Genomic DNA, 19,709 nt, shown 5'->3' on the forward strand with positions numbered 1-19,709 from the left:
CTCCCTTACAACTATATCTTTTCTACAGGGTGTTACTGGCATTCCCCAAGCAGTAATTCTCTTTGGGTATGTGTCAGATTTTGTTCTTGTTGTAGAACAGAGAATAGGTTAGAAAGCTGTACAGTAGGTCATCCAGCTAACGCCTTCAGCTGTCGGTGCCATGCCTCTACTTGATTGTTTTTGTGGTAGATTCATGTCAGATCCATGTCAGATACATCAAATAAATTCCAGAACCTCAGAAGATATGATGTTGGCAGTCATTTTGGTGCAGGAGAGCAGGATGCATACTTTCTGGGATATACTCGAATGTAATGATGGTCCAGGTTTGTTGAAATTCCCCTAGCAGAGTTGTCCAGGGTGGAAACAATCTCCAGAAATGCCAGCACTACATCTTCCATGGGTACGAATGCCAATGAACTCAACTTGTGGATGGCAAAGAAGGTGTCCATGCCATACAGAGCTACAAGCTGATGCTGCTGCAATTGCTGCCATGCAATCTGGGCAAAATGGAACAGGCATCCCTTTAGGGTTGCCTTTGGAAATGCCTTTCAACTAGCACGAATAGCTGCCTTCTCAAGATTAGTCATGATGTAGTCAAGATGTAAGGTGTGTCCAAAATCTGCAGCTATACCCTTGAGGATATCCCACATACTAGTGTAAGCTGTCTCTGTTTTTTGAGTCAAGAGAGAGACAGTACAGCAGAGGGACAATCCTAGTGTTACTGGGAGTGCCAATGGATCCATATGTGGTATACAACTGGCGGCACACATCTGCATGTGTTGGGAATGTACCATTCCCAGTTAGGTATGTGACCTGCAGAGATCTTCCATATTCAGTGCTGTAGTTAGCAACACAATGGAGTCTTTGCCATCCATGTCAGACTTTCTTTGAATCAGAAAGTGTCACTGCATAATGGTTACTGACACACATCCACATTCTCAAGGGTTGCTAGCCGCAGGGGAACAGATGCTCACACTCTCTGATGTATTCTGGTGATGGTGTGATGGAACATGGCATGACATGGCATCACTTGCAGGACATTGTCATTTGCCTTCCTAAGAGCAGTTTGCATTATTTGACTGGGCAGATCATCGCTGTGTTCTGTACTCTGCTTTAGTTTTGCATACAACACTGCTACCTGTACACTTGTGGCATCTGGCCCATGTTTGTGTGGCAATGACTTCTGCAGTTCTTCCCATTCTGTATACTGTAGAGTGATATTGTCACCACTGCAGGCCTTTATTCTGCACTCAGTTCATACCAGCTATCATTTAGATAGTGTTTTATGCTCTAAATGAGATAGGCATCCCTGTAGCACTAGCATTGGCTTATCACATTGGCTAGGCAAAGTGAGATACCTCCCACCCACCTGTCCTGGTGTGTTCTCCTTAACATTATCCACTGTGGCAACGGTACATATTATGGGATGCTTGGCATACATTATCGAACAGGTCTGTAGTCCAGGTACCTGGATGCCTGTGATGCCCAATGTAGTTAGCTTGTGCCTATGTAAACTATAAGCTGTTGCACTTTGAGGCAGTTAGTACCTGTAATAACCAGTTATGAAGGGCTACAGAGGTATGGTGACTGTCATGCATTCCCTTTATCACAGTAATCTGTTAGGCCGTGAAGTTTGCTGTTGCATTCCTGGCTGCTGCCTTGACAGCTATTGGCACAACTTCAGGGCAGGTAATGTCTTTGAGAGCTGTTGCTATACTCTGCACTCCATGAAACTCTGTACTGGTTGTGTTCTTGCTGAGCACTTTACCTTAAACTTCCTGCTTCGTGTCTTGCCCATTCAGATTCTGTTGCCTAGTCTGACTTCCAGATGAGCACGTTTACTTATGGAAGACTTCTTTTAATGTTCCTTTTTGGCAAGTTTGCATGTGTGCATTAATTTGTTTATACCACTGTCATGAGCAGTGGGCTTTTGTTTAAAAAAACATATGCCACACTTCCTCATCTGGACTGCTGTGATTCCTTACACATATTTAAGTCATCCTGATTTAATTCTGTATTTAATTCACTTGTAGCTGTTGTTTGCTACTGTACTGAGAGGGGGACATGGGAGGTTATGCTGTGGTCTTCTGCAGTGTCTGTTCCCCTGCTTGCTGCAGGTTTATTTGTATGCAGTATTGTAGGGCATACCTCTCCTGTGGTTTCCCTAAATTCTACCTCCTATTCAAAGAATCTTTGGGTAGATATGACATAGCCCACATCCTACTGCAATTAGATGTTTGTTATCCTCTGCTTGTGGTGAACTGTACTTATCACAGAAACATTCCTATTAGCCTCTTAGCTCATGACATCTGGACTAGGGTGACACTAATGGTAGGACTGAAGGCTAGATTTAGGGACATGTTTTAAATATTGCTCCATACAGAGTTTGCAGAATAGTGGCTTTTGTTTTAGCACGTATTTTCTGCAGCATATTATTTCTGACATTCACGTTTCTCATTACTTGGAGCAGAGCTGGATCATGGTCAAATGGGAACCTAGGCAGAGTAATGGATTGGGACCACCTTAGCAGCTCCCTTAGCCTGCCCCCTGCAACCATTCCCGTGTCCCCTTACATGGCTATTTCTCCTTACCATAAACACTGTTTAAACCTGTCAGTGTACACACTATTTTCTTCTTTACATCTACAACGATTACAGATATTTGGATTTAATTTAAAACTTTTATTCCAAATTTTATAGCACAAGCACCATTACATTTTGCTAAACAAAACAATACAGTGTCACAATGAAACCAGACTTAGCATTGACAGTAAATTTCTCTGTTCTTGAAACTCACATTCATTGAAACAGCATTGAAACCCACATTCAAAGAAAATGCATCTGGCCCGTGGCAGATAAAGTTTACCTTTGGGCTGTTTTCAAACCATAGGCCTCTTGCACATATTTTTGGGGTCATGAGTACATGTATGTATTCTTTGATTCATGTTCCTGATTGTATTAAAATTAAATCCTTTGTATAATTTGGCACCAGAGTGTGTTTTAAATTTGTAGTTTTGAATATTTTCCAGTAAGCAATGAAACAAAACATTATGAACCAATAATGACAAAGCTACTCATTTCAGAACATTTCAACCACAAAAGGCCCCTCAAACTTCTTTTATTACAGTCCATCAGTGTCAGTCAATATACACAATCTCTGCAGAGGTAGAAGTCATCTGAATAATTTCACATAAAAGAGATCTGTAAATAATGAAGAGGTTTCTACTAGCAAACAACTTTAAATTTCAGTGTCCCATCTACAAAGACAGTGCCTGCCACCCTTAAAGAATACATTACCTGTGTTACACAAAAAAGGTAATCTGATAATATTGCAGTTGGGACTAGATTGCAAACAGGTTCATAGTTACTAGGCATCTCATCCAAAGAAGGACACACTCAGGACCGCAGCACCCCACCCCCACCCTACCCTACCCTACCCTACCCACACAGTATCAGCAATCCATTTACATGGTGGGAGTAGAACCCACAGACTTCTGCATCAAAAGTAAGTATGCTACCTGTTGTGCTACTAACACTGCTTTTGACTTCTGTAGCACAAACAGTAATTACCATTTGCTAAATAAAACAGGTGTACATTGAAAACAGACTTAGCATGGGCAGCAGACTTGGCATGAGCTGCAGTAAACTTCTTTTCCCTTGAAGCTCACAAATCCTTGAAAATGTACTGAAGCTCACAATTCCTTGAAAATATACTGAAACTCACATCACAATTCCTTGAAAATGCACTGAAACTCACAATTCCTTGAAAATGCACTAAAACTAATAGTGTAGCGGATTTAGGCTCTTGTAACTAAGGTAAGGGTTTGAGCCAGGTTAAATTAACTAACCTGTCACCCCTAACTAGGGCATTTCACACACACACACACACACACACACACACACACACACACACACACACACACACACACACACACACTTCTCGTTATCCACTTAACTTGTCTGGAAATCCTTGCTGCCCCACATTTCATTCATGGTTCTTCTCTAACCGCCTTTGTCCGAAATTACTCATTTCAGAAATTGCACACTCTGCTCCATTCCATTTAAATGTGCAGGCATCATACTAAAGACACACGCACAGATGCTACTAAGGAAACACTCTGCATACGTCCTTAAAGAAGAAATGTAACACATGCAGAGTGCATTCTTAAAGAAGAAATGCAAGTGTGTTGGCTAGTGGGCCCTCTCCCTGGCTAGTGACCCCTAGGCAACTGCCTTGGTAGCCTAGTGCTGGATCAGGCTCTGACTTAGAGACTTCCATCAGTCAGAATTTGCTAGGCAACGACATTTTCTGAGCAGGAGAGGTAGCAACATCCTTGACCTGTTCATTACTAACATGGGCGACCGTTGCTCTACACCAATAGTCTACTCCTCCCTGGTTAGATCTGACCACAAACTAATCACCTTTGAAATCCACCCCCCCCTGCAAAGGTAACCACCATGAAAAACTTCTCCAAAGCTAACTTTGGCTTCTAAAAACAGAGGTGGCTAACTTCGCAGCACCCATGCAAATGGAGAATAATTGCATGACTGCCGAATCATACACCAATGCACTGTACGAACGTGTACACAAATGCATGAATCTCGCCATACCCAATAGAACCAACATGCTCTCCTCCAAAAAAAGGAAGCCAATCTGGTGGTCCCCTGCCATAAACAAACTCTACAGCAGAAGGAGGAAACTGATGCGGAATAAAGTAAAGTCCCAAGACTGGAAAAACTCCCTTATCAGCCACAACAAAAAGTTGAGATCTCTCATCAAATCCTCTAAAGCTAGCTATGAAAACAGAATTGCAGCAGATAGTAAAGACAACAACAAGGCCTTCTATAGTTAGTAAAGAATCTCCATGGCAATACGCAGATTTGCTCTGAGCTACTGCACAATAATACCTCCTATACCGAGCCAACAGATATTGCCAATATCCTGGCCGACAGATTAAATGCTAACTTTACCCCCCCCCAAAGGACCAATCACAATAACAATAGATTGCCAGGCACCCAGTATTACTGCTGCACAGGGTAAAACAGCACTGTCCAAGGCCAAGAATACAGCTTTTATGGGACCTGACAATATCCCTGGCTATGTTCTACATGAACTACAGAGTGAACTGGGACCTCACCTGTCTGCCCTGTTCAATCACAGCCTCACCTCAGGCTTTGTCCCTACCAAGTGGCACACTGCTACCAACATCCCTCTCCACGAAGGAGGAGCGACTACAGACCCTGAAAACTATTTCCTCATTAGCCTGACGAGTCTGATATGCAAAGCTTTGGAACGCATCATCATGGACCTAATAAATAAGGATATAGGGAATCTCCAAACTCTGGATCCCACACAGTTTGGTTTTGTGAAGGGTAGATCATGCCTGCTCAACTTGGTCGGCTTCTTTGAGTCAATCACCAGAGCTGTGGATGAAGGCAAGGTGGTTCATACAGCCTACCTTGATCTGGCCAAGGCCTTTGATACCATTCCCCACTCAGGAATCTTAGAAAAACTCACTAAGCAAGGCATCAACCCCTATATTACTAGGTGGGATGGAAACTGGCTCACAGATATAACCCACAGTGTGAAAGTAGCTGACACCAAGTCAGACTGCTGACCAGTCACGAGTGGAGTCCCACAGGGTTCGGTCCTGGGTCCTCTCCTGTTTGGTATCTACTTCTCTGAAGTCCAGGCCAACACGAAGGGACTCTGGCTGACAAAGTTCGTAGATGATTGCAAGTTGGGAGCTATTATTAACTCCCCAAGTGATGTTGACATTCTACAGAAAGGCTTCACTGAGACCAACGACTGGTGTCAGAACTTAAGCTCAATGCCAAAAAATGTGTCGTCATCCCCCTTGGGAAAAAAACAGTTCCCTTGAATTACCACATCGATGGTAGTCCACTGAACACAGAAGGCGTTATAAGAGATCTGGGAACACAGGTTGACAGCAACCTCTCTTTTGACCATCACATTGCCACTGTGGTCAGAAAGTCCTTCTATGTGGCCATCTCATTACAAAGGGTTTTGCATCCAGGAAGAAAGAAGTCATTGTCTCTCTCTACTCTTCCCTCATTAGGCCAATCATCGAGTACAATGCCCCATTTGGCATGTACCTCACTAGACACCTGCAACAACTGGAGAGACCACAAAAGTACCTCACAAGGAGGATCTAGGCCTTAAACACTTGTCCTATATGGACAGACTCAAAAAAACTCCAACTATTCTCTGTCTCTTATCACCTACTTAGAGGCGATCTCTGCTTGACTTAGAAAGCCGTGTCTGACCCAGCTCTGTTAGAAATGCTACATCTAAAGAAATCCCAATCCCTGTGCACCACACACTCCAGAGACCTCAATCTCATTACCACAATCAACAGAACATGTTGAGGGACAGGTTCATAACCCAGAGACTGCCCATGCTCTGGAATAGATTTCCCATACATGTCAAGCAGAGCACCTCACTGGGCCTCTTCAAGAGAAATCTTGATGAGTGGATGGGAAATAGAAAATTCACCCCAGGGATCACTCCAGTGGCTCTACTCGACAGAGGCACTGGGACCCAAGGTCGGGTGGCACGATGCCAGGGTAATCCTATGGACTAGGCTTGTAAAGGCTCCAGGGCCATTAGCTTAGTACACACCTATGAACCTATGAGGTGCAAATCTGGACATTCTGTATTAATCTGAAGAGTTAAGGGGTATAAAAAGATGGCCCCTGTCACCTTTGTTGCATTGCTTGCTTTATCACCATCTGCATACACTCCCCCTCCCCTTCTTGTTCAGGCCTTTTAAACATGTCCTTTCTTTGTATGAAATTTTTAAGCTACACAACATTTCAGCATTATTTTCATTTTGTCTCGTTAATGTGAAGTAGCAAGCTACATCTGTCAGTAAAGGAACCCACCATAAGCTGTTGTTATTTACAGGTGTTGGTGTTACAGTCTTGCACTCTTAATTTCTTTTTTTGCAGCTGCTACTGCATTTACTGCTTCTTTACAGCAGGGAAGCTTCCTTAAGGGAGCATATGAAGTGCCAGTGTTTCTGCTGGTGTTTACTGTCATTATGTCTTGACTTTTTGGCTATGCAGCACTACAGTGTAGCGGTGCTGCATCCTTATTATTTCGGTGTTGCTTCACGCGGGGAAAATTCTCACAACCTCAATTCTGGAACTCACTCTCTTTTTTCTTAAACAAAAATAAATGACCTTGTGTGGTAGAATGTTTTAGTACAGTTTATTAAAGTATACAGATTTTGATAATGTGCTTATATTTTCCATCATTTTTGTCACTGTCACTTTTTTAAAGACATATTTCTGACTAGTATTCCATATTCCTACAGGAAATGGGGGAGATATGTGCTCATAGGTATTCATATTTTATGCTAATTACATGTCAAGATTTCTAGCTGGATGTTCCTACTTTTCAACAGCCTTTGTTCCTGTTTTCAGTGTCTACAGGTTAAGAGTCTCAGACCCGAGGGTTTGGTTTGGTAACCTCGGCTCTGTCATCGAGGGCACTGCCCTTGGGTTCATTGGTGATGTCAGAGTCATTTGCCTTTGTGTCCTTGGCTCTGATTCTTTTATCTGGGCCTTCCACCTTCATGACTTCAGGGGGTCCCTCCAACAGCAGTCCTACTCCTCTGAAGGGTGGATTGGATCCGTTGGCTGGAACAGTATCTTCTGATCTAATATAGGTCAGCTCAGCTTTTCTGGTGTTTTGAAGGATGATTTTTCTCTCCTAAAAGAGTGGATCTACAGGCACCATTAAATATGGTTCCACCCCATGACTCTCTCTCTCTGTCTGTTTCTCCCTCTTGTCTACTTCTCATTGGATGTCCCAGTAGGCCTCAAAGCATCTGCTCAGAAGTATCTTCAGTCCTTGGAGGATTCGGGTGACAACTCCCCTGATATTTCAAAAAAGAAAATCCGTAAGAGGAAGCACTTAGATTTCTGATTACTGTCTCCCACTTCTGATGCCATCTCAGAGAATTGAGAGAGATCCCCACAGTCCCTTCTGGATGATTTGGTGAAATGTTAGAACTAACAAGCCAGAGGAGATCCTGGCCCATTGACCCCCCCCCCCCCCCAGGATGAGGCGATATTGTTTGGTGCCTATGGGACAACACCATCTACATCTTGGGTTGTCTCTCCAGCCATTAAGTTAAATTTATTTAGTGGCTAGAAAATCTTGACATCTGTGAGGCAGTCCCATGCAAACCAGACAAAATTCTGCAACCACTAAAAGATAAGAAACACTGGGCCAAATCTGCTGCAGTTGACTCTATCGTTGTAGTGGCAACACCAAAAGAGAGATTTCTGAAGACTCTCTTCCATCTCCTAATAAGAAGAGCAATGCATTGACTTGAGAAGCAGTTGTATGCTTCAGCCAGCTTTCTGTTGACAGCTGTAAACAATGCCACACACATGAACAGGTTTCAGATAGATTTTTCCCCACAGACTCTTTCTACTTTGAAAACTCATCTGACAATGGAGTCCAAGAAGCAACTGGACTTTACCTTGACAACCATATCTAGTATTTCTAGCCTATTCATGCTGCTAATGCACAATGCAGGAGAAGGATCGGACAGAGTTGCTGGTACTGGCATAGCCATGAGATGCCATATATGGTTGCATCTCTGTGATTTTATGAACTTTATTTATTGGATCAAGTGTGTTTTTTCAACTTTAAAGTATGTTTTATGAATGCCCTGTTTGATGGATCATCTATGTTTGGTGGCCCATCTGTGAAAGAGAGAACACAGAAGAGTTAGCAAGACAGTAAAACACTTTCTGCATTCAAAGTAAAGTTCAAGTTTCCACAGAGATCTTATAACAGAAACAAAAAATGACCACATTCAGTATGGCTCCAGAAGTCCAAGGATCAGTTTGACTCACCTGTTGACAGGGTTGTCTGCAGCAGAGTCAGCCCCTTCAATGGATATAGGTCATATGCTGGGGGTTCTCTTAGACCCTTTTTGGACAGCAGATCACAGAATCCATGAAGGTCTGCCTGACTGCTCCAGTCTGGAGGCAGTCAGGGGTCAACTCAGTCTCTACTGAGCAGCATGGAAGTCCATCATGTGAGACAAATGGGTAATAGGGATTATATCCATAGACTATTTCATTTAATTTTTAGTAACTCTTCCCCAGCCCAGCAACCCATTGCCAGACATCTCATCAAGTCAGTCAAAAGTTGCAGAAAAATAGATAACTTCTCTTCTCATTAAAAGGGGCATCCAGAAGATCTTACTAGACCAGAGAGGGTCAAGATTTTATTCCTTTGTTTAAAACTTTTATTAGATTTTAATGGAAAGTATTAGAACTATATCACAAAGAAATGTGTCATACTAATTTAGAGTAAAATATAAAAACAAAAACATCATAATTTAGTAACTGTTTATACAAGCATGTCTGAAAAAAGATAAAATTTACAATAATATAATTGGTTACAAAATAGAGCCAAGATGATTAATAAGTAAACATTTTAAAAATAAACATCATAAAATGATTCTTATAATAAATCAGTTTGGCTTTTATTCCAAGTTCTTTTTGGTTCAGGCCCATATTGGACCTCAGCCTCTTAAATACATTTGTATGCAAGATGCGGTTCAGGATGGTCATGGCCATGGCCAATTGATTCTACCCTGCCTCAGGGTAAATTAATGGATGTGCTCTCTGGATCTCCAAGACACTCACCTTCACATAAAGATAGCAAAAGAGTCAAGGAGATTCTTACTTTTCTGGCTAGGACCCATTCATTACCATTTCAAAGTCCTACCATTTGGTCTCACTATAGCTTTCAAATGTATGGCTGTAATAGAAGCCCATTTACAGCTTCAGGGATACAATATATTCCAATATCTGAAGGACTGTCTCTTGGCTGCCCCCTTTATGGAGTCGCTTCTGCAGGCCAGAAACTACTTTATTCACAGTATCATAGGATCACAAGAGGTTACTAGGCTAACTGCCCTGAGGCCCTTACAAGCCTAGCCAAGAGTTTATTCCCCCAAAAAGAAACCTCAGTCAGCACCTGTCATCTTTGTTACTTTCTAGAAATTTCAGTAAACCTGCAAAAAATCTAATCCCTGTCTTACTCAGAAAATAGTATTCATAGCATGTCATCTATATACCACGCTATCTGTATTCTCTCTTCCACCATAGTTCAACATTTGCAGTCTGCAGTTCAGTCTCTACTACTCAACCACACTCCTCTGGCAGACTTTATTTTTAGAGTCTTAGGGCTGATGACAGCATCGATTCTAATGGTTCACCTTTCTCAATTTTAGTGGCTTCTTCAAGGTCAGTGGCCATGATGCGTTTATCCCTTCTTCAAGAATGTAATTATTACAGATTCATGCAGGAAGCATCTGCAGTAGTGGTTGCATTCTCCAATGGTTCAGGTGGGCAAAGAATTCCATCCTTCCCCCACATTAGCAACAGTGATCATGGACGCATCCTCTGTTGGGAGGCATTTTGAAGGGAGAATTGTCCAAGGTGTATGAACAAACAATGAGTCCAACCTTTACATAGATGTCTTGGAGTTGAGGACAGTTCTCCTAGTGTTGCAGAAGTTCCAGGACTTCCTTCCTTGGGGTGTGATATCTATCCAAATAGACAACATGATGGTAATTCGTACATCAACAACCAAGGGGGAGCCAGATTTTACCCATATGTTGGGAAGCAATGAGGGTTTGGCAATGGGCAATAGCCCTATACTGCTTTCTGGTAGCAACACACATCTCTGAAGTACTCAACTGCCTTACAGACAGGCTCAGCACAGATCTTCTCATGCTTCACTAGTAGTCCCTCATTCTAGAGAAGCCAAAAAGATATTCATTCGCTGGGGCACTTCTTGCTTAGATCTCTTTGCCACTCCCTACAACACCAAATTCAGCAACTATTTTGCCATGATCCCCCCCTCTGGGATAGCCACCATGGGATATTCTGTCACACCAATGGCTCCCCAGGCTTCTCTACTCTTATCTGCCTCTTCCCCTAATATCCAGATTTCTACAGAAAGGAATAAGATGCAAGGACACAGTCATCCCTATTGCCCCTTTCTAGCTCAAACAGACATGGTTTTCTCCTCCTAAGACCTTACATGAAGGAGTCTCCCTAGCTCTTGGATCCAAATCAGGATCTGATTTCACATCTCTCTGGGGAGCCTCATCTGGACTTGCACAGCTTGCAACTAATTGCTTAGTTTCTATAGTTCCACTGATGTCAGTGACTATTATCTCTCTGCAAGGTAGACAGGATCCTAACAGCTTTACAAAAGACTTTAACTTGTAAGATGTATGACAGCAATTGAAAAAAATGTGTATCCTGGGCTTGACCACAAAATATAGCCAAATTATCAGTCCTAGCTGCAGACATCCTACATTTTCTTGTCTTTTTTTAATTCTTTTTTCTACAATTAAAATTCAGTTGGCTTACATTTTTAGGTTTCCACATTGGCTTTCAAGAGTATTCACTAGTGTCACACAAACTCTGAAAAGCCTTTCTTATTGGAGCCTTCTTACTGAGACCACAGATAAATGATCCAGTCCCTCCTTGCACTCTAAATTTTGTATTGGAGGCTCATACTAGACCCCCATTTGAACCAGCTTCTTCTGCTGACCTAACCATTTTTTCCATTGTTATCACTTCAGCCTGAAGGATTTCAGAAGTCCATATTATCATCCTCTTCTACTTACTTGGTATTATATAGAGATAGAGCATCTCTGAGAAGAAACCCATCCTTCCTAAACTGATTTCAGAATCAAATATTTTTCAACCCATCCATCTACAATTCTTTCCTGGTTACCCAAACAAATGAGAGTACAATTTACATACTTTGGATGTACATATACCAGTGTGCTTCTTCTACCTTCTCAGGGCTTAATCATGTAGGAAAGATGAGCAGCTGTTTATCTACTTTGCCCCTAACAAATTGGCAAGAATGTTTCCAAGATGTCACTGTTGAGATGGTTATTAGACTATATTTCTTTTATTTATATAACCAATAATAAGACTGTCCCAAACAAATCACCTTTACTGCTTTCTTTGGAGACTCTTCTGTGGATGAAATTTGTGAAGCAGCTACCTGGTATTCCATGCATACCTTCATCAAGAATTATAAATTGGACTTTACCTCCAGGGCAAGAGCATTCATTGGTGCTTCTATTCTGAACGGTTTATTGCCTTGAGGCCACTGGGATGCATCACTGCTTGGGATTCTGACCCACATGTCGGATTGGATGGACCAAATGAATAGGATATGAAAGCTATGTACTTACTTTAATGATAGATCATTTTGTTCATATCTGTCTGATATGATAACCCTGCCTTTGTCCCATTTCCCTGTTCTGTAAGACCTAAAGGATCCTTTGGTTATAAGCCATTTAGTCTCTGTTCAGGTAAGGTCTTTCTTACCTAGGTCTTAAGGTGCCATTCTCCCTATAGTATGGTTCCAGTATAGTTTAGTTGTAAGAATCCAGCCCATACTTTATAAACCGTTCATTTCCTTGCCTTGGAATAAAAGGAAAGAAAAGTTCATCTACCCTTGATTAAGCTTAATCTCTTTCTTGCTTTGGCAGAGGTGTTTGTCTCCACCTGCATTACATACTTTAGTCACAGAAAAAATGCAAAAAGTCTATTTGATCTTCTATCTTTTGAGATATTCGAGATGAGCTAAAACACCAAGCAGTAGTAGTAAAAAATATTTGTAAATTAAATGGCAAACAGTAGTAAAAAAAATCTTGTTGTGATCAAAATTTCTTCACTTTTGTGACTAAAAACAACTTTATGTTCTTCCTAACAAAACAACAAATCTTGTTGAGATTAAAAATAGCCTCACTTTCTTAGTAGCAAAACAACAAGTCTTTATTGGGTGAAACTTTTATAAACTGGTAGATAAGTGCTGTGCTTACGTAAAGAAAAAGAAGTTATGTACTTACCATAATGTTCCATCTGTGTTGTCTATTTTCATTCCTCCTCAGCTGATGGGTTTGGATCCAAGTCCTCAGATCTGACTCGGCCATTGTAAAAGCTCATGGCAACCTTGAACTCTTGAGATTTTCCTTTACCCAGAATGCACCACCCCCATTAACTCAGATCTTGTTTGCAGATTATAACCAAAGACTAACCTTTTACTCATATAGAATTTTAAGCAGAAAACTAGCCGATAACGGAAGCACAAAGCTATATCTGGACTCATAAAAGGCAAGCGAATGACCCCCAAGATTGGCTCTAGCCACTCACTCTTCAGACAACATGGGGGTTGGTGGATGTGGAGTGGAGGAGCAATGAAAATGGACAACACAGATGGAACGTTATGTTAAGTAAATAACTTCTTTATCTGATGTTGTCAATTTTCATTCTGTCCTCGACTGATGGGACAGAGTCTTCAGCTACTGTAATCCCAAGGTGGCCTCAAGGAAGGATATTCCTAAGCACCACTGAGTCAAAGGATGCTCTGCTTCTAGAAACTAAGTCCAGCTTGTAATGAGATATGAAGATGTGAGGTGAAGCCCAAGTTGCTGCTGCACAAATATCATCCATGGAGGCTCTTGAATGAAATGCTGAAGAAGCTAATGCAATTGCTTAGTTGAAGGCAAATTAAATTTATCATAAATGAAAGAAATGCAATTAATGAACCATTTGATTAGGGAAACTCTAGATAGTGGCTTGCCCAGTTTCTTTTCCGCAAAGGACACAAACAACTGATCTGATTTTCTGAAGTCCTTTGTTCTATGTAAGTAAAAACACAATTGCCTATGCACATCTAGTGAATGCAATAAATATTTACCTTTTTTTATTTAATTTAGGAAGAACACTGGAAGGTTGATAGATTGGTTAATGTTGGATTGTGATACAACTTTGGGCAAGAAGGATGCATTTGTTCGCAATGTAACTCTATCCTTATGAAAAATTAGGTATGGAGGCTTCACCAATAAAGCCTGAATTTCTGAAATTCGTCTGGCCGAAGTAATGACCATTAAAAACAAAGTCTTCCAAGATAGAAATTTGAGATCGCAAGTATTTGCAGGTTCGAAGGGCAGAAGAACCAAAGCTTGCAGTACCAGAGTTAAGTCCCATGGTGGAGTAGGTCTTTAACTGGAGGTCTCAACAGAAGTGTTCCTCATAGAAAGGTCTTACAAAGTTTATGCAAAGCAAGGGAAGAACCATCAAGACCAACACGGAAATTGGAAATTGCTGCTAATTGAAGCTTTATTGTAGAAGAAGTGGCTCCTTGATCAAAAAGCAAGAACAAAAAATTCATGATAGTGTGAATCAGTGTAGAAAAATGATCCACATCATTTTCAAGTGCCCAATGTGCAAATCATTTCCTTTTACTAGCATAAGTTTTTCTCATAGATGGATTGAGGGAAGATAATAGAATTCAGTGAATTGGGTAGGAGAGCATGGGTTGTCTGGCTATTATTGGTAATAGAGAAACCAAGCTGTCAGCTTGAACTTTGGAAGATCCGGATGAGCCATTTCTGTCGGGTGAGACAGCAGGTCTGGAATTGGATCCAGAATCCAGGGTTGAAGGATCAAATGAGGCCACAGAAAGAGGAACTAAATTTGTCGAGACCGAAAGGGAGCAATGAAAATGACATTGCTCTTCAACCTGGCAGCTCTCTGAAGGAATTTCAATATCAGAGGGATTGGAGGATAAGCATCCATTAACCTGGGGGGGGGGGCAATTGTGAAGTAAAGCATCCCTTGTTGGCTCTTCCTGAGGGGGGAAAAGGGCAAGGTAGCTGCTGTACTTGTTGTTTTGGGGAGATGCAAAGAGATCACAGCAAGTCTGGCCTCATTTGCAGAAAATTATGTCCGTTACCTTCTGGTTGAGGGAACATTCATGAGGTAACAAAATGCACCTGCACAGTTTGTTTGTTAGTACGTTGGTCTTCCTTGGAATATGCATTTTTAAGAGAAAGCAATTGGAAATGATTGTCCATTGCCACACTTGTAGTGCTTCTTGACACAGGGGGTATGATTTGGTTCCCACTTGTTTGTTCAGGTACCAAACCACTGACATGTCTGTTTGTATCTCAATTGTTCCTGGTGGAGAGCATCCTGAAAGGGTTGCAATGCTATAAGCACTGTTATCAACTCCAGAAAGTTGATATGCAAAGTGGCCTGTTTGGGGGACCACATACCTTGGACTGTCTTTTCCAGGTAATGCCCCCCCCCCCACCCCAGCTGGGAAGCATTGGTGATCACCATGGCCTTGAGCTGAGAAGGGACAAATAGACAACCTTGTAGTAATTGTTCTGATTGTGTCCACCACATCAGGTCTTTTTTACACAAGTTGGTGATCAAAACTGGGGATGATAGGGGAAGCTGAAGTATCGACCATTGAGACACCAACATCCACTGGAAGAATCCTCATGTGGAATCTGGCCAACAGATCAAGGGGTGTCTCTTCTGCCATTGATCCTAGTGCTTGTCAGACCAGACGAGCAGGAATTGTGGTACTGCAAAGCATCTTGTTGACTTGCGATTTTCAAATCTGAACTCTGGAAATGGGAAGATAAGCTATTGTTGACCTTGTGTCGAGTAGCTCCCCTAAGAACTCTATAGTTTGAGATGGTTGCAGATGTGACTTTTCAAAATTTATGGTTATGCTGAACTGAGAACAAATCTGGATTACTTTTTCTCTTGCCATGATGAGTTGATGCCTGGTTGGGGTGGAGATGAGCCAGTTGCCTAAGTAAGGAAACACCCAGAATCCATACAGTCTCAAGTGAGCTGCTACCACTGCCACACACTTTTTGAACACCTTGGGAGCTGTGGTAAGCCCAAACAGAGTGCTCTGAACTGGTAATGACTGGCCCCTAAACATCCACTCAGAGAGGAATTTCTTGTTCTGAAAAACCTTATCTATTTTAACATAGATGTCCTAACAAAGCTTATGTATTTTAATGTATGTGTTCTAACAATTTATGTCTAGGTTTTACAATTTACAAGATATGTCAGTTTGTGAAAGTTTAGCAAAAACAATATAATTCTGTATTTGTGCACATAATAATATAATATTTATTGAAAGACTGTGAGTACACTGACATTTATAATTGTAAAGAGTACTTCCTACATATAACAGTGTTATTTGTTTATTTTAATAGCTTTTATTTTTACAAAATATTTTTTACATTTGTTTATCTTATGCTTTTTAAGTTTATTTTTCAGAAAGTGCTCTAGAATACAAGGATGTGTGACATTCCATACCACATTGGTGCTAATGAGTTAATGGACAAAACTTTTCAGTCTTGAGGAGGTCATGTTGGGCAGCATCATTTTAATATGACAAGCCAGGCTACACATGAGGAAGTTTTAGCATTTATGTAGGAATTTGTGGAACTAATATGAGGTCCTATTAGTCCTAAAACTCCATGTTATTTTCTGATTAGTCAGGGAGCACTATTAATGGATATTTGTTTGCCTGGTGGTCCTCGAAGAAAACCTGTGTGATCATTTCCCTTAATAGAGATAGATGCATCAGACTAGGAATGAAGCATGTATATGAAGAGCTGGAAAGCCTAAGGAGCTGGCCACAATCACAGGTCCCACTGTATATCAGCATGGAGAGGATGCTAGCAGTCATTCTTCTTCTGAAGGCCTTTAGGAAGTATTTGAAGTCAGGGATTCCTCAGGTTGTTAAACTGATTATCACAGTCACATGATTAAAAAAAAAAAAAAAAAAACAAGCAGGGGGACATATTTATTCTATCTGTGCATTACAGCCATAGTGCTTTTTAAAACTGGCTCTTTCACTTCACCTCTGACTGATGAGGCTACATTTAGCAGGTAAATGCAACATTATGCTTTATCACACAACCTGAACAACCCTTCTAAATCATAATTGACAAGTGCACACAGAAGTGTCTACTTTTCTTATTAACATCCTGTGGACTGCCAAGAGGGACTTCTTTATGTCACATGTCAGTGCCGAGCTCCTGCAGTTCTACATGATAGCTTAGGATGCTTTCATGTGATGTGAGACAGGGAGCCTGCTTTATACATTTTCTCCTTTTCACCCTTATGCAAGTAGTACTGTTAAAAGCAAGAAGACAAACACTTGAGGTTCTTCTGGAATCCCCTTACTGAACAAGGAAATTCTGGCTCTCCATTGTGTTAGAGTGTGTGGTTTGGGAGCTTTGTGTGCTATCTTTTGCTTGCTTACTGGTTTGGGAACTTTGTCCACCACTAAGGGATGGTCTGATCATATAGCAGTAGAGTAAGGTCCTTCATTAGTATTACAGGAGACCACATCTTACAACATGTGAGCTGACATTTAAGTTTCAAACAAGAAAATTTTCTCTTCAGAGGTCATTCATATCACCAGCATGACTAGGAAACCAATGACCAGAAACTCATATTTATCTAAATGTTCAATTTGGAGTGAGCTAACATAACCCTAATTACTTGCAAGTGTGTTTTTTTCTACTGAATTTTTCTGTCTTGGCTACTAGGTGAGTTTGGATCTCTCTTATTCCTTTTTCCAGATCCATTGTTCAGTTTTATCTGCCTGACTTCCTTGGTGCCACATGTGGCAATTGGGCATATGGTTAATGTTTATCTAAAGAGGGGTTGTATTTGAAACTTCCAAGGAAAAAACATTTTCATATGTGCCTTGAAATGTGATATAAACATCAGAGCAAACCTATATATGAAGTTGCTATCACAATTCCCCTGAAGTTCCTGACCTGAAAGACAGTGTTTGCTGTTAGTAGTTACTTCAGTAAAGGGAGTGTCTGCATTGCAAGTCTTGATATGTTCTCCTCCTGGTACAGTTTTCCACAGGATAGGGTGAGCTTATCCACTAATTAACCTTCTTCTTTTTCAATTATGTCTAACATAGCTCTGAGTCAGAAATACCATTACCAATCTTTTTCTAAGTCCTCAGAATCCAGTGCTGTAGTTAAATTTACTGGATTCAAAAAGGCAGGTGTGGGTCTATGTTTTCAAGACCAAAAATAAAGGGAATCTAAGTCAATATTTGTTTTGTTCCCCAGAATAATTTAGAGGCTCTGCCTTGTAAAGAAACATTTTTCAATTATTTGGATAGCTATGTTGGGCTCTATTAGAACTGTTTCAGCAGGTTCATTGAACATTCTGTCAGATTTCACTCTCTTTGTAGGTGTCAGTACAGCTTTAGTGATTTATAAACTATTGACTTGTTATTTTGAAGACATTTACTAAATGTTGCAAGCAGGCTTTCTTTTCCCACTCCAAGGAAGGTTTGCTGTTGCAGTTCTGGAGGGAAAATTAGCGGGGACCTCCATCTTTGAAGCATATGTATAGCTTGGTTTTCTTCTCAAGTGTGATGACTGCTGAGCTAGAAATGAAGAAAAGTGTAAGTGTACAGCACAGCTGTGTGAGGTGCTCACGGTAACAATATATATGTGACTTCATGTCTATTACATGTATTACTTTGGTATTAATTCATAGCTGCTGTCTCTTCTTTGTGGGTTTTGTTATGATTGTTGTTTATCTTTGGTTATCGTGTGGAGTTAGGATTTATGTTTTCTTGTCCTGATGCCTTGCTGAGTTGTTGGATGTCAGTGAATTGCATGTTACTGGGACATCCTGAGATGATGGCAGCTCTGCTTGGATCCTTATTATACTAAAGAGTAAGAAACAGAAAAGGCTGTAGTAACATTTTTAACACTCATATAATGTGCACTGTTATGTTTTGGCGGTGGCTCACTTTGAGATTAGTCTATCCATCATATGTGCTCTATGATCAGTAAAGCTGCATGCAGATAATGTTTTGCAGAGCCTGGAACATGTATATGATAATGTCTCAGAGAGCCATCTTTTGTATGGCTACATCTGTGGAGGTGACAGCTGAGACATACCTGTACATATGAGGTATGCCTGTGGTGTAACAACATAGGTGGGCATGTTCTCCATCATAAAGTACAATGGCTGTCTTCTGAACTAAGTATGAACCTTGTCTCCAAAAATCTGGTGTGATACTCCCCCTGCAGCTCAAGTTTCCTGCCCCTTAGCAACATGACATGTGCTTACTATGGCCTATTGTAGACTGGCAGGTACATTGGCATATGTTGCTTGAAATGTTTGAATTCATTTTGGTAAGCTCAGGGCAGAACTATTGCTCAAATATGAAGACTGCAGTGATAGATATTAATTCATGCATGCACTGTTATGGTGAGTAAATCATGCTGATCCCTTCCATGGCATTCATTTTGTGACAAAAATAATGAAAACAGAAAATGAAGAAACATGTAAGACAAACCAAAGAAAAAAAAATGTAACGTTTAATCGCCTACACTATGTCTATTCAGGTACACAAAAAGAACAGCAGAGAAAACAGAAACAGACAAGATCTGTTCAAATACAATTCTGAAAGCGCACAGAATGCATTTTGATTTTTAGCTGCATATATTTTTTTGGGAAAGGTATCTCTGCCCCATATGATAGACATACATGTGTATGGCTCTCTGTCCTTCTTTTTATTGCTGCTTTTCTCCAAAACACAGATTTTATTCTTAGCTACAAGAAAAGATATTTACCCAAACTAACAAAAAAATCGTAACAGCTACTCAGTTAGATTGCCATTTTTCCTTGGTTCCATAAAGAAAAATAATCCCATTTTATCCATGTGATATGACATTTTTGTATTGTGATGAGCATGTGTCTCATATAATACAGGGTCAGGGATTAAACATCTGACCTTAGCCATATAGCAGCTGA

Source organism: Protopterus annectens, chromosome 9.part0 (assembly GCF_019279795.1).
Source record: "Protopterus annectens isolate FY-2018-M chromosome 9.part0, PAN1.0, whole genome shotgun sequence".
Lineage (NCBI taxonomy): Eukaryota > Metazoa > Chordata > Ceratodontiformes > Protopteridae > Protopterus > Protopterus annectens.